Source organism: Micromys minutus (assembly GCF_963924665.1).
Source record: "Micromys minutus genome assembly, chromosome: 17".
Taxonomy (NCBI): domain Eukaryota; kingdom Metazoa; phylum Chordata; class Mammalia; order Rodentia; family Muridae; genus Micromys; species Micromys minutus.
In genome coordinates this window covers 9,266,107-9,280,529 of record NC_137952.1, presented here as the reverse complement: position 1 = coordinate 9,280,529, position 14,423 = coordinate 9,266,107, and positions in this window count along the sequence as shown.

The following is a 14,423-nucleotide window of genomic DNA, read 5'->3' as shown; positions in this document are numbered from 1 at the left end:
ACAGGCTATAAAAAAGCACATAGAAAATGCTTCATGATTAAATAATAATAAAATATCTTTAAATGTAACTATCATGAAGCCTTCAGCTTTAACTTTCAATAATGCCAAGGCAGAAGAATTTGCTAAATAGTCTCCAAGGCCTCTCATAATAATTAAGTTTCTTGTTCTTTTTCAGCATTCATCTGTTGCTTTAGAATTAAGATATAATCAGAAACAAATAATTGAGCAAAAGTTTATTCTTCGTGCAGTGTGCTGAGAAACTAATGTATCTTAAATACCTCAATGAGAAGTTTAGTTTATCTTGTAAAATAATACTTCAGAAAATTAAAGGAAAAAGAAAAACCTATATATCAGAAGACAAGGGATCTATCTCTGCAGCTGCATTGATATTCCAAGAGTACCAAGCATAATTGTTAAAGTAGAATGGTATGATTTTTCTGTTTTTGCCTAACCTGGAAATAATAAAGTATCTTGGCTGTTAATATGGACAAAAGTTGTCAGATGTGTGCAAACAAATGTAGTTCTAGAGTTCAAGCTACAGATAAATCTGCTAACATTTCTGAAGGCCCCATGGCCCTGGCATGAGAAGAGAGCCTGAGTTTAATGCAGACTATCTGTCTAGTTCCTGGTCCAGAGATTTGCATTGCAAACAGAGCATGGACACTTTGATGCCTGCATAAAGAAAACCTGCTCTGGGATATTGCCTTATAATTCTTACCAAGTGACAGAGCAAGCCACACACTTCTAAGCAGTTTCTTCTTGACTAAAAGTCCCAAAATTATAGAATGTCAAATCAAATAAGCCTTATTTGTGACAACTCCTTTCTAGACCTGTTGTGGATCTGGAGCTGGTAAATAACAACTTTGCCCCTAGAGGGGTTACATAACACACTTAAAAATGTCCTTCATCTCCTTCAGATTTTCCTATCCAATACAGAAGGATTTACTTTACAGTTTCTATGTAAATCTGGACCCCAAGTGTATAATTAACAATAGGTTCAGTTCTAACAAACCTAGGAACAAGTGACTAGGCTGAATTACATTTAAATTGTCATAGTATTTTAGCTCAAGGTGAATAAGATACACTATGTCATAATGTTCTCAAAAATGATCTTTGCTATTTGCTTATTGTGATAGAAAGTTGAGTAAGGTGCTCTGAAATTCATCTGTGTTTTTCGTTCCCCACAATTACTTGATTATAAACTTCTGTTTCTTCTTTCAATAAATATTGCTGTATAACATTTCCCTTCACATTCTTTTCTGTACTTTCCTTAGAAAGACACAGTTTTGATTCTACTGCTCTCTAATTCATAACCCACATGGTTGTCACATTTACTCAGATTACCTCATGAAACTGTAACTCTGTTCCTACATTGTTTATAGTATCAAAAATATATTACAGAAGAATTGAGATAAAATATTTTAAAATGGTCTATATCCCAATAAAACTAACCTTATCTTTTACCCAAGTGCATCATTACAGCAAATATATGTTTAACTACAGCACAACATTAAAATTGATTGTATACAGATAAATTATATGCATAAATTAAGAGTGTATATTTGTTGAAAAACATTTATTGATTTTTTCCTCAGTGCAATGATCACCTTGGATAAACTTATTATTACAGGCACAAGATTTAGATAAGATGACATGTTTAATGATATTTGATAGAAGAAATGCTTTTATTTCTAATTTTTGTTATACTGTTATTATTAAAAACACTGATTAAAGTTAAATAATATTTAGATCATATTCTTTTCCTTGTCTGTGTCCTTCCAGATATTCTCACCTTCCATATCTATCAGTATTTAACAATTTCTTTAAAACACACACAGATGATCCAGGAACACATACCTGATGAGACTGAGCTGTGAGTAGCTGGGGAACATAGAGTTCTATGTCAAGTGCCAAGAAAGCATGACCTATTTTGGTTAAGGAGAGCAGGAACCCTGCCTTAGAGGGTCTGTTTCTACTTGGCGGGCTGAGCGTACAGAATAGGCGCTCCGGCCGTCTACCACAAAGAAGAGCAGACATCCAGGGACAGAGGCCAGGTTCACAGGACAGATGAGAAACAATCACTGACAAAAGACCATGTATCACAGAAAACAAGATGGCAAGAGAAAGGTGAAAGAACTTACCACAGGGAAACCAGGAATACTTGACAACATCAGAACCCAGCTCTCCCACCACAGCAAAAAGCAGAAGTTAAAACACTCCAGAAAAAGAAGACTCAGAACCAAATCATAATTCAAAATGATAATAGACTGTCCTTTTTCCATTGAATGTTTACTGCTCCTTTGTCAAAAATCAGGTGACCATATACATGAGGGCTCATTTCTGGATCTTCTATTCTATTCCATTGATCCACATGCCTATTTCTGTACCATGCAGTTATCAGCACAATTGCCTTGTAATATAGCTTGAGGTCAGGGATAGTGATTCCCGCAGATGTTTTTTTTGTTGTTGAGGATGGATTTAGCTATTCTAGGTCTTTTGTTATTCCATATGAATTTGCACATTGATCTTTCCAATTCCATGAAGAACTAGGTTGGAATTTTGATGGGGATTGCATTGAATCTGTAGATTGCTTTTTGTAGGATGGCTATTTTTAAGATGTTGATCTTTTCAATCCATGAGCATTGGAGATCTTTCCATTTTCTGAGATCCTCCTCAATTTCTTTCTGTAGAGGTTTGAAGTTCTTGTCGTACAGGTCCTTCACTTGCTTAGTTAGAGTCACACCAGGTATTTTATAGTATTTGTGACAATTATGAAGGGTACCTTTTCCCTAATTTCTTTCTCCACATGTTTGTCCTTTGAGTATAGGAAGGCTACTGATTTGTTCGAGTTAATTTTGTATCCAGCCTCTTTGCTGAACTTGTTTATCAGCTTTAGGAGTTCTCTGGTAAATTTTGGGGTCACTCAAGTACACTATCATGTCATGGGCAATGAGTGATGTTTTTAACTGTTCCTTTCTGAATTGTATCCCCTTGATCTCCTTTTGCTGTCTAATTGCTCCAGCCAGGACTTCCAGTACTATTTTGAATATGTAAGGGGAGAGTGGGCAGCCTATTCAACAAATGGTGCTGGTCCAACTGGCACTCAGCATGCAAAAGAATGAAAATAGATCATTTCTTATCTCCTTGTACAAAGCTCAAGTGTAAGTAGATCAAAGATCTCCACATTAAACCAGATACACTGAAACTATTAGATGAGAAAGTAGGGAAAACCTTAGAACACATAGGCACAGGAGAAAATTTCTTGAACAAAACACCAATGGCTCAAGCTCTAAGGTCAAAGATTAACTAATGGGACTTAATGACATTGCAAAGTTTCTGTAAGGCTAAGGATATTGTCAAGAAAACAAAACGGCAACCAACAGAATGGGAAAAGATCGTTACCAACACCACATCAGATAGAGGCCTAATATCCAAGGTATACAAGGAACTCTAAAAGCTAGACACCAGAGAATCAAATAACCATATTAAAAATGGGTACAGAGCTAAACAAAACGTTCTCAGTTGAGGAACACCTAATGGCCGAGAAACATCTGAGGAAGTGCTCAACATCCTTAGCCATCAGGGAAATGCAAATGAAAATAACCCTAAGATTCCACCTCACACCAGTCAGATTGGCCAAGATCTAAAAATCAGATGACAGGAGATGCTGGCCAGGCTGCAGAGAAAGAGGAACACTTCTCCACTGTTGGTGCGGTTGCAAACTAGTACAACCACTCTGGAAATCAGTCTGGCTATACCTCAAAAAATTGGATATAGTACTACCTGAAGACCCATCTATTCCACTTCTGGGCATATACCCCAGAGACACTTTAATACACAACAAAGATATATGCACCACAATGTTCATAGCGGCTCTATTTATAATAGCCAGAAGCTGGAAAGAACCCAGATGTCCTTCAGAAGATGAATGGATACAAAAATTGTGGTACATTTACACAATGGAATACTACTCAGCCACCAGAAACAATGACCTTAACCAAATTCTTAAGAAAATGGCTGCATCTAGAGAATATCTTCCTGAGTGAGATAACCCAGTCACAAAAGAACAGACATAATATGCAGTCACTGATAGTGGAATGCAGAATTTTATCAGACTTTTTTTGGGGATATAACACAAATACTCTCCAAACTATTCCACAAGATAGAATCAGATGGAATACTACCTAACTCATTTTTTTGAGGCTACAATATCCCTCCTTCCTAAACCACACAAAGACCCTAAAAGGAAAAAGAACTCCAGACCAATCTCACTTATGAATATTGATGCAAAAATAGTCAACAATATCCTTGCAAACTGAATCCAAGGACACATCAAAATGATCATTTACCATGACCAAGTAGGCTTCTTCCCCGTGATGCAGGTATGGTTTAATATAAGGAAATCCATCAATGCAATTGACCATATAAACAAACTCAAAAAACAAAATCACATGGTTATCTCACTAGATGCTGAGAAAGCATTTGACAAAATTCAACACCCCTTCATGTTAAAAGTCCTGGAAAGAACAGGAATCCAAAGTCCATACTTAAACATAATAAAAGCAATATACAGTAAACCAACAGCCAACATAAAACTTAACAGTGGGAAACTTGATGCAATCCCACTAAAATCAGGGACTTGACAAAGCTGCCCACTCTCCCCCTACCTATTCAACATAATACTGGAAGTCCTGGCTGGAGCAATTAGACAGCAAAAGGAGATCAAGGGAATACAAATCAAAAAGGAAGAGGTAAAAACATCACTTTTTGCAGATGACATGATAGTGTACTTAAGTGACCCCGCAAATTCCACCAAAGAATACCTATAGCTGATAAACAAGTTCAGCAATATGGCTGGATAGAAAATTAACTCAAACATATCATTAGCCTTCCTATATTCAAAAATCAAACCATGAAAAAAGATATCAGGGAAAAGATACCCTTCACAATAGTCACAAAACCTATGAAATACCTTCGTGTGTCCTAAATAAGCAAGTGAAGGACCTGTATGACAAGAACTTCAAACCTCTAAAGAAGGAAATAGAGGAAGATCTCAGAAAATGGAAAGATCTCCCATGCTCATGAATTGGAAGGATCAACATTTTAAAAATGGCCTACAGATTAAATGCATTCTACAGATTCAATGCATTCCCCAAAAAAATTCCTACCCAGTTCCTCTTTGAGTTGGAAAGATCAATGTGCAATTTCATCTTCAATAACAAAAGACCTAGAATAGCGAAATCCATCCTCAAGAACAAGAAAACATCTGCGGAAATTACTATGCCTGACCTCAAGCTATAATACAAGGCAATTGTGCTGAAAACTGCATGGTACTGGTACATATATAGGCATCTGGATCAATGGAATAAACTAGAAGATCCAGAAATGAGTCTTCATGTATATGTTCACCTGATTTTTGGCAAAGGAGCTGTATACATTCAATGAAAAAAGGACAACCTATTCAACAAACGGTGTTGATCCAACTGGCACTCAACATGCAGAAGAATGAAAATAGACCCTTTCTTATCTCCTTGTACAAAACTCAAGTGTAAGTGGATCAAAGATCTCCACATTAAACCAGATACACTGAAACTATTAGAAGAGAAATTGGGGAAAACCTTAGAACACATAGGCACTGGAACAAATTTTTTGAACAAAACACCAATGGGTCAAGCTCTAAGGTCAAAGATCAACAAATGAGACTTAATGAAAATGCAAAGTTTATGTAAGGCTAAGGACATTGTCATGAAAACAAAATGGCAGCCAACAGAATGGGAAAAGTTCTTTACCAAGTCCACATCAGATAGAAGCCAAATATCCAAGGTATACAAAGAACTCAAAAAGCTAGACACCAGGGAATCAAACAACCCTATTAAAAATGGGAACAGAGCTAAACAGAACGTTCTCAATTGAAAAATATGGAATGGTTGAGAAACATCTAAGGAAGTGCTTGCCATCCTAAGGCATCAGGGAATTGCAAATCAAAACAACCCTGAGATTCTACCTCACACCAGTCTGATTTGCCAAGATCCAAAACACAGGTTACAGCAGAAGCTGGCAAGGTTGTGGAGGAAGAGGAACACTTTTTCACTGTTGGTGGGGTTGTAAACTGATACAATCACTCTGGAAATCAATCTGGCGATTCCTCAGAAAATTGGACACAGTACTAACTGAAGATCCAACTATTCCACTTCTGGGCATATACCTCAGAGACACTCCAATATACAACAAAGATACATGAACCACAATGTTCATAGCAGCTCTATTTATAATAGCCATAACCTGGAAAGAACCCAATGTCTTTCAGTAGATGAATGGGGATGAAAATTGTTGTATATTTACACGATGGAGTACTACTTAACTATCAGAAATAATGACTTAACCAAATTCTTAAGAAAATGTTTGCATCTAGAGAATATCATCCTGAGTGAGAAAACCTACTCACAAAAGAACAGACATAATATGCATTCACTGATAGTTGGATGCTAACCCCAGAGGCTTGGACTGCCCCCAGAAACTACTCTCAATCTGTGTGAAGTTCAAGAAAAAAAGAAAACAAAAGAAAAGAAAAGAAACATTATGCTCAATCTTTACACACCAAGAAAACATTGACTAATTCTGTGTTACATCCTGTTTTACACTTATGTACTTTTTGCTCATTATAACTAGTAAGACCTTATTGCAGAGTATCAAACCTTAGAAAAAAGAGAAAAAATAAACCCAAGCACTGACAAAAATGTATTTATATACATTTATGCAAAATTGTTTAACATTTTTCCTTTTATCGTTGTTTATTTAATAACGTTTTAAAAAAATCAATAAACACCCCCCCCAAAAAAAAGGAGAGAGAATCTCAGGGGCTGAAGACAACATTGAAAACATAGAAAAAAAAAACATCCAGAGAAGATGCAAAAACCAAAACTCTCCTAACCTAAAATGTCCAGGAGATCTAGGACACAATAAGAAGACCAAACATAAGGATAATAGGAATGAAAGGGAGCGAAGAATATCAACTAAGACGCTGAGTAAATACCTTCAAGAAATCATAGAAGAAATCTTTCCTACCTTTAAGAATGAGATGACCATGAGCATAAAAGAAGCAAACAGAACTCCAAATGGAGTGGACAAAAAAGAAATTTCTCCCAACACATAATAGTCAGACGCCAAGTGCCCAAAGCAAAGAAAGAATACTAAAAGCAATAAGGAAAAAAGGTCATGTAACATATAAAGGCATAAGAATCAGAATCAAATCTGAATTCTTAGTAAAGACTATGAAAACTAGAAGATCCTGGACAGACATCATGCAGACCCTAAGACAACACAAGTGTCAGCTCAAGCTGCTATACACAGTCAAACACTCAATAACCATAGATGGAGAGACCGATGTATTCCAAATTAAAACAAAATTTACACAATATCTGACCACAAATGACAGCATTACAACAAAAGATAGATGGAAAACCCAATACAATGAAGGAAACTACATCCTAGTAAAAACAAGAAAATACCCAAGCAAGAAAACCAGAGGAAGAAAGACACACAGGCACAATTCTACCTCAAAAAGCAAAAATAGCATGAAAAAGCCACCACTATTCCTTAATATCTGTTAAGATAAATGGACTCAATTCCCCAATAACAAGACAAAGGCTATCAGACTGGATACATAAATAAAACCCAGCATTTTGGTGCATAAAGCTAAAATATCTCAGTGACAAAGACAGACACTATCTCAGAGAAAAAGGTTGGACAAAAAACCTAACAAGCAAAAGGCCCCAAGAAATAACCTGGAGTGGCCATTCTAATATTGAATAAGTAGATATTCAACCAAAAGTTATCAAAAAAAAGATAAAGAAGGACACTTTTTACTCATTATGAGAAAAATTTGTCAGGAGGAACTCTCAATCTTTAACATATATGTTCCAACACAAGAGCACCCATATTCATAAAAGAAACCCTATTAAAGTTCAAGTAATAAATTGCAACCCACACAATAATAGTGGGAGACATCAACACCCCAATTTTTTCAATGGACAGAACATGGAAACAGAAACTGACATGGACATAGTAAAACTAGCAGAGGATATAAACTGACCACTCTCCCCCTACCTATTCAACATAGTACTGGATGTCCTGGCCAGAAAATTAGACAGCAAAAGGAAATAAAAGGATACAAATTGGAAAGGAAGAAGTAAAAACATCACTGTTTGCATATGACATGATAGTGTATGTACGTAACCCCAAAAATTTTTTCAGAGTCCTTCTACATCTGATAAACAAGTTCAGCAAAGTGGCTGGATGGAAAAATAACTCAAATAAAACAGTATCCTTCCTCTACTCAAAGAAAAACATGGAGAGAGTGAAATTAGGGAAAAGATACCTTTCTCAATAGTCAAAAACCATATGAAACACCTTGCTGTGACTCTAACTAAGCAAGTGAAAGACATATATTAAAAGAACTTCAAATCTCTAATATAGGAAATCAAGGAAGATCTCAGAAAATGGAAAGTTCTTCCATGCTCATGGATTGGAAGGATCAACATTGTAAAAATGGCCATCTTTCCAAAAGCAATCTACAAATTCAATGCAATCCCCATCAAAATTTTAACCCGCTTCTTCATAGACTTGGAAAAACCTATGTGCAATTTCATCTGGAATACTAAAAGATTTAGAATAGCTAAAACCACGCTCAACAACAAGAAAACATCTGCCAGAATCACTATCCCTGACCTCAAGCTACATTACAAGGCATTTGTGCTAAAAACTGCATGGTACTGGTACAGAGATAAACACATGGATCAATAGAATAGAATAGAAGATCCAGAAATGAGCCATCATGTATATGGTCACCTGATTTTTGACAAATGAGCTGTAAACATTCAATGGAAAAAGAACATCCTTTTCAACAAATTGTCTTGGTTCAACTGACACTCAGCATGCAGAAGAATAAAAATAGACCCTTTCTTATCTTCTTGTACAAAGCTCAAGTTCAAGTGGATCAAAAATCTCCACATTAAACCAGGTACACTGAAATTATTAGAATAGTAATTAGGGAAAACTTTAGAGCACATAATCACAGGAAAAAATTTCCTGATTAGAACACCAATGGCTTGTGTTCTAACGTCAAATATCAAAAAATGGGAATTAGTGGGATTGTAAAGTTTCTATAAGGCTAAAGACACTGTCAAGTACACAAAAAAGTAGCCAACAGATTGGGAAAATATCTTTACCAACCCCACACCTGATAGAGACCTAATATCCAATGTATACAAACAACTCAAGAAGTTAGACACCAGAGAATCAAACAACCCTATTAAAAATTGAGAAATAGCAAATAGCTGAGAAACATCTAAGGAAGTGCTAGACGTATTAGCCATCAGGGAAATGCAAATCAAAACTACCCTGAGATTCCACCTCACAGCAGTCGGAATGGCTATGATCGAAAGTTCTGATGACAGCAGATGTTAGTGAGGATGCAGAGAAAAAGAAGCACTCCTCCACTGTTGGCAGGGCTGTGAACTGGTACAACCACTCTGAAAATTAGTCTGGTGATTTTCAGAAATTTGGAGATAATACTACCTGAAGACCTAGTTTTTTAACTTCCGGGTATATACTCTAGAGAAGCTCCAACTTACAACAAAGGCACATGCACCACAATGTTCATTGCAGATCTATTTATAATAGCCAAAAACTGGAAAGAATCCAGATGTCCTTCAATAAATGGATGGATACAAAAATTGTGGTATATTTACACAGTGTATGTATTACTACTCAGGTATCAGAAACAATGACTTTTTGAAATTCTTAAGAAAATAAATGCATCTAGAGATTATCATACTGAGTGAAATAACCTAGTCACAAAAGAACAGATATAATATGCTGTCACTGATAATTGGATACTAACCCAGAAAGATCTTAACACCTCAGAAACAACTCTCAGATTATGTGAAGTTCAAGAAAAGAAAAAAAGAAATAAAATTCAAAACCATTATGCTTAATTTTTACACAATAAGTTAACTTTGACTATTTCTAGGTTACATCTTATTTTACATGTACTTTATGCTCATTGTAGCTAGTAAGATTTTAGTGCACACTATCAAACCAAAAAAAAAATCAAGTACTGACAAATATGTATTTGCATAGTTTTATGCATAAATGCTGTACATTTATTTTTGTTTTTTTAAAAATAAATTAGAAACAAACAAACAAACACACACACACACACACACACACACACACACACACACACACACACACACCTTCAAAAATCCCAGTACAACAAAACTCCAAAAGCCACACAAAAAAGAAAGAAAAACTAAAATTGCATAAAATAAGAATAAAAAACACCAAGCCAAATTAAAATAAAATCTAACAAATAAAGAAATATGGAATTTACTAATATGTTGTGCAACAAATATTGTACATGAGTCTTGTCTTGGAGGAGTTGATATATCTAGTGTCACTCTGCTCAACACAACTTATTTGCCTTCTTAGAGTATGTATAAGTGACAGATATTTTTTAAACCTTTACCCTAGTTGCTAAATTGCCATTCATTTATTCATTTATTCATTCAGCTATTTATTTATTTTAAAAAAAAGACAAAGTAAAATGTAAGAGTTTAAAATGCAAACTATCCTATTAATGTTGGATAAGACTAAGCAACAAAAGAAAAAGAGCCCAAAGGAAGGAAAAAGAATCAGAAACCCGTTTCTTGGCACACAAAAGAATCAAGGATACAAACTTTCCTAATAATCTCAAAAAAATAAATAAAATAAATAAATAAACCTTTAGGATATTGCTAACCAAGCAAGTGAAGAGTTTGTATGATAAATATTCCAAGTCATTTAAGAAAGAAATTTAAGATATTAGAAGATGGAAAGATTCCCCGTGATCATAGATAGTAAAAATAACCATCTTAGCAAAACAGTCTATATATCCAATGCAATCCGCATAAAAATCTGAACACAAATCTTCAGAAATCTTGAAAGAATAATTTTCAGTTTAAGCTAAAACATTAATAATATAAATAGGCTGGAGGTGTGAACATCATCAATTTCAAGTTGTACTATGAAGTTATTGTAATAAAAACAGCATGGCACTAGGACAGAAAAATGTTGGTTAATGGGATTGAATTTAAACCCAGGCATAAATTCACACACCTATGCACATCTGGATGTTTATAGACAGGTCAGAAATACTCACTGAAGACAGTAAATATCTTCAACAAATCGTGCTTACCAATCTCAATGGCAACATGCTAAAGAATACAATTAAATTCATACCTATTCCCTGCTCAAAACTCCTCAGCTACATGAAGATCACATACCTCCACATTAAACCAGATGCACTAAACATGATAGAAAAGAAATAAGGAAGCTGTTTTGAACTCATTGTCACAGGAAAAACAGAACAGAACACCACTAGCACAGGCTCAAAAACCAGCAATTTATAAATGAAACACCAAGACAATTGATTATAGATTGGCATTTACATAGAAATGATAGTTTTGTAACTGGAAGATAGCTATAATGGTTTTAGAATTACTTTCAAAGCATGGACTAGATGAACCTAATCTAAGATTATATTTTATCTTTAGTAAGCATTTATATGTCTACTTACCCATCTTTAGAGGTTTGTAAGGTTGGTATACAATAAGCATTATTTTTTAATAATATCTCATTAAAACTTTTTTTTCTTATTTTATTGGATATTCTCTGTATTTACATTGCAAATGTTATCCCCCACCCTGATCCCTTGTCCCTATCCCTTCCATTTGCTTCCATGAGGGTGCTCCCTCTCCCAACAACCCTCTCCAACTCAGATCCTTGGCATTCCCCTCCACTGGGAAATGAACCTTCACTGGACCAAAGGTCTCTTCTTTCATTGATGCCAGACAATGCTGTCCTCTGTACCTATTCAACCGGAGGCATGGGTCTCTCCATGTGTTCTCAATGGCTGATGTTCTAGTCCACATGTTAAACTTATTCTGAATTTAAATATTAAGGGCCAGAGAGATGAGTCAGTGGATAAAGTTGCATTCTCCCAAGACTGACATCCTGAGTTTGATCACCTATACAGAGCAGGATATAGGAGAGACCGAATTTTGAAAATTGTCCCTTTAACTTACATATACATAGTTTTGTGGGCCAGAAATAAATCAGTTTAAAAATAATAAAAACCTGAATAAATATAACATTCAAATCATCACTATTTAATGTTATGAAAAATTAATAGTATGAAGACTTTGCTTTAGAAAGAGTCCAAGTGACAGTATATTTTTAAGATACTTGCCAAAATCACTAGAGGAGACCCTTTATGAAAGGGAGAAGAGGCAGGAGTGTGTACCACATAATTGCCTGTGCACTTTGAATGTTCAAATTGATAGTGAGATTCAATTCTCATTACATCAATGAATAAAACACCTGCCTAGTATCAAAGGTCCTCTATTGGTTTGAGCATATTATATGTTTTACCCTAATACACTGTGAACAGTGATATTAGTCTTTCTCTAAATTCTTATACTTTTTCATCTGTGTGTGATTTTTTTACAGAGTTTCTCTGTGTAACAGTCCTGGCTGTCCTTGACTGACATTGTAGACTAGACTGGTCTTGAACTCACAGAAATCTTACTGCATCTCCCCCAATGTGTGAATTCTATTACTTTTAACATGGAATATATGCATAGGTTTACATTATAACTGATTGCATGAGTTGTTATACACATATCCTCTTTTTCCATGTCCACATACTTAAAGAAAAGAGCTCTAAAAACAAAGAATATCAACAACAAAAACTGTTGTGGCAATGCCACTTTTAAGCTGATCACAAGAATTTTAATTGGAAATGAGCAGTGAGTAGTAGTGAAAGTAGACATGCACTTTAAAAAAAATGAGAAAAATCACGACTCACTGAACAAACCTTTTTTTGTCAAAATATCAAAATGAGTATGAACACTGCATTTAGAATGGCATTAAAAGTTGAAAAATGGTGAACTCTGGAAATAGATAGCTTCAACATTTCAGACATGAGTAAGACTTCATTGATTTTATAATTGTCTACTTCATTTCTAGTATCAGTTGCTGTCTCATAACATCTCTGAATGTTCACATATTATTTATTTTCTACTCAGGATTTTTATGTAACATAGTATCCCTAAAAGAGTCTTGAGTTAGTGGCTGTTTCCATGAGTGATTAACTGTCATTAGGCCATGTGGAAATTTAAAAGTTAAATCTCAGCATAGTTATTACAGACAAAGCCTGAACAAAGAATTCCAAGGATGTTATCAGCAAAGATGAAGCAAATGAGTGTTAATCAAGCTGTGATTCTTATTTTAAATATCTAGAAACCCTTGAATAGCTCATGCCCAGATGCATTGTATAGTAATTACATCTGAAGCTCAGGGGTGAGACTCAGGTATCAGTGTTTTTATATGTATCCAAGATTAAGAAACTTGAAAAGAAATAACCAAGTGAAAGATGATACCAAATAAAAGTGTCTAAAGAGACAGGGAAGGGGAGCACATAAGAAAGAAAATTGAACTTATTCATGCGTATAGGATTTGAGTCTTACAGAAAGAAGAGAGACAGTCATTTCTTTTGTTTTCCCTTCATCCAAGTACCAAGAAATAAAAATAAACATCATGTCACCTTTTGGTATATACACACACACATGCATACATGCATACATACATACATACATACATACATACATACATACATATATACATTTATACATACATACATAGTTACAGCACACATACATATACAATCAGAGTTACACATCCAAAGATTCAACAAAAAACAGCACCAAATTCTTTTTAAAAGTCTGTATTAAATAATTAAAGATATTTTCTTGTCATCTTTTTCTAAAGCAAGTACTGGTTACATAACATTGGCATGGTACTATATTGCAAATAGTCTAGACATAAGAAAAGCTTAAAAGGTGTTCTTAGCTTTATTTAATGCCATATTATTTTACATAAAAAAAAATTCTCAGATTTTGATAGCCAAACTGGGAATGCTAAAGTAGTTTTCCATGAGCACAGTATTATATAGGGTTCTCACAGAATAAATAGAAAGAACATGTGTTACAAAAGGGTACTGCTAGATTGACTTTCATGATTTGGGCTGAAGAGTTCAACAATAGCTAAACTTATGGTTGAAAAAACTAAAATTTTATAGTTGCTCATGTCCTGTGCCAGCCCAAGCTGCTATACCCAGCAAAACTATCAATCACCATCGATGGAGAGACAAAGATATTTCAAGACAAATCAAAATTCACACAATATCTGACCGCAAACCCAGCACTACAACGAATTATAGGTGGAAAACCCAATACAAGGAGTGAAAATACAGCCTAGTAAAAACAAGAAAACTCCTAAATAAGAAAACTAAAAGAAGAAAAAAACACAGACACAACTCAACC